Source organism: Durio zibethinus, unplaced genomic scaffold, assembly GCF_047325235.1.
Source record: "Durio zibethinus cultivar Kanyao isolate XHJ-2024 unplaced genomic scaffold, ASM4732523v1 HiC_scaffold_321, whole genome shotgun sequence".
NCBI lineage: Eukaryota > Viridiplantae > Streptophyta > Magnoliopsida > Malvales > Malvaceae > Durio > Durio zibethinus.
Genome location: NW_028322944.1, coordinates 1 through 2,500, shown reverse-complemented (window position 1 = coordinate 2,500; position 2,500 = coordinate 1). Strand labels below are relative to the sequence as shown.

Sequence of the window (2,500 nt, the reverse complement as noted above, 5' to 3'; positions counted from 1 at the left end):
GATCTTCCCATTCATTACCCGCGAGGCCTTCTTCTCCTAATTCTTTCCATTCGACCAACGAATAATCGATAAGAATTCGCAAATCTAGATCGGTTAATTGTTCTCGAATAGCACCTGCTCCAGTAGAAATTTCTCGATTTCGAAATGTATCGAAACCTTGGGTAGTAAAAAAAAGTGGGATACTGTATTTCCAGGATTGAATTTCATATTCGAATGAACCTCGTAATCGTAAGAAAGTAGGTTTTTTAGCGATGGGCCTAGCAAAAGCAAAATTAGGATAGGGCCCTACAGGATCTCTCCCCCCCCCCCTCAAAATCGGACATGAGAGTTTCCTCTCATCCGGCTCAAGTAGTTACACCAAATAAAGATAAAGAAAGGAGTTCTCGCTTTCAAATTCTAGAACCCCCCCCAAAAAAAGGTCTACTCTTTACTCAAGTTCCAAAGAAACATTTCATTGATTCATTCTTCTTTTATTGATTTATATTTTCTTAATTCTTTATTCAATTCGAAATTAGGACATAAATGAAATGTGAAATTCTTGAGTAGTCTACTTCCCCTCGAATGATGAATCCTCTTAAATTAAAGGAGTGTCATAAGGGATTTACTTGTCTATGTACCCTTCCATTCGATCTCTTAGGTCCTGCCTTACCTTACCTCGACGGTTATACCACGATGCCCTTAACTTAAAGCCTAAGCCTATATGCGATGTATAGACTCCTGCAACCATGACATATTTGTTTACTTGAACATAATTTCATTTCTTTCTAAAAGAACTAAAAGAAATGAGAATGGTTAATTCCACAAAAGAAAGAAGTCTTTTTTTTTCACGAGGTACAACTCAAAATTCCTATTTATTTATTTTTACTGACTCGACCATAGACCAATTCCCTTTTTATTTGGGAGTATTGAATACACCCATAATTCTGAGCTTCATGTTACTCCTCCCAAGAGACATGTCATGTCAGATCCAGGGCATCCCAATTCGATTGAATGGGATGACAGTTTCTCATTGCTAATCGGTAAAATCATAATTTCGATCAAATCACACATCGCAGTATACTAGACCCTCTAATTCTTTAAGAGGTTTATCTAAAAGATTGGCGATATAACTAGGACGACGTTTCAAATACCATACATGAGTTACTGGACATGCCAGTTTTATGTATCCCATTTGATATCTTCGTATCCGATAATCAACAAATTCAACTCCGCATTGTTCACAAAATTTAGGGCCCTGCTTTTCATTTCCAATTACTCGATAATTTCCACAAGCGCAAATTCCACTTTTTATAGGTCCAAAAATTCTTTCACAAAATAATCCATCCTTTTCCGGTTTATTGGTTTTGTAATGAAAAGTATAGGGTTTTGTCACCTCTCCAACGGTTTCTCCATTAGGTAGGATTTTATTGGCCCAAGCACTTATTTGTTGGGGAGAAACTGAGCCAATTCGGAGTTGTTGATGTTTATATCGGTCGATCATAGAAGACAAATTCTGATTCATTCCGATTAAGCTTCCTTCCTATTAATCTGGAAGTTCTTCTCAGATACAAGGAAATGATTCAGTTCCAGAGCCAAAGATCGTAATTCTCGGACGAGCAATCGAAAAGATTCTGGAGCATTTTCAGGTTTAGGTATTGTTCCTCCAATGATCATAGTACCAAGTACTTCTTGGCGAGCTCTAATATGATCAGATTTATAAGTAAGCATTTCTTGTAAAATATGAGCAACACCAAATCCCTCTAGAGCCCAAACCTCCATTTCTCCTACCCGTTGTCCTCCTTGCTTGGACCTTCCTCTAAGTGGTTGTTGTGTAACAAGTGTATAATGTCCACTGGAACGCCCATGTATTTTATCATCAACTTGATGAATTAATTTCAAGATATAAGGTTTTCCTATTATAACAGGTTGTTCAAAAGGGTCCCCCGTTCTTCCATCAAATAGTCTGCTTTTTCCTGGATACTCGGGTTCAAATACCCATGGATTCGCTGTTTGCTTACCGGCTTCATATAATTCGGAAAACACTAGTTTTCTCGAAGCCTCTTGTTCATATCTCTCATCAAACGGTGCTATTCGATAATGTCTATCTAGTAGACTCCCTGCTAACCCAAGCGAGCATTCAAATATCTGTCCCACATTCATTCGTGAAGGGACTCCTAATGGGTTGAAGACCATATCAACAGGTCTTCCGTCTTGCAAATAAGGCATATCCTGTCTAGGTAAAATTTTGGAAATGATACCCTTATTTCCATGTCTTCCGGCTACTTTATCGCCTACTTTCATTTCGCGTTTCTGTGAAATATATACACGAATCGTTTCCGGATTATAACTAGAACCCCCTTTTTTCTGGATCCATCTCACATCGATGACTCGACCCCTCCCACCTATAGGTAATTTTAGACAAGTTTCCTTTGAAGTGGATACCTGAATCCCAAGTATGGCCCGTAATAATCTATCTTCTGGAGCATATGATGATTCTTTCGCCACCTGAGGCGTTAATTTA

At 38.3% G+C, this 2,500-nt stretch overlaps 1 protein-coding gene across 1 annotated transcript in view; it reads right to left on the bottom strand.

Moving 5' to 3' along the window:
* Positions 1 to 2,441, bottom strand: part of LOC149508573 (DNA-directed RNA polymerase subunit beta''-like) — an 8,180-nt gene extending 5,739 nt beyond the window's left edge. The window contains 2 exon segments of the mRNA XM_089757815.1: positions 1 to 271; positions 1,049 to 2,441. The exon segment at positions 1 to 271 is cut by the window's left edge and continues 5,597 nt beyond it. The gene's annotated coding sequence lies outside the window, so the exon portion shown is untranslated.
* Positions 2,442 to 2,500: the final 59 nt, after the last annotated feature.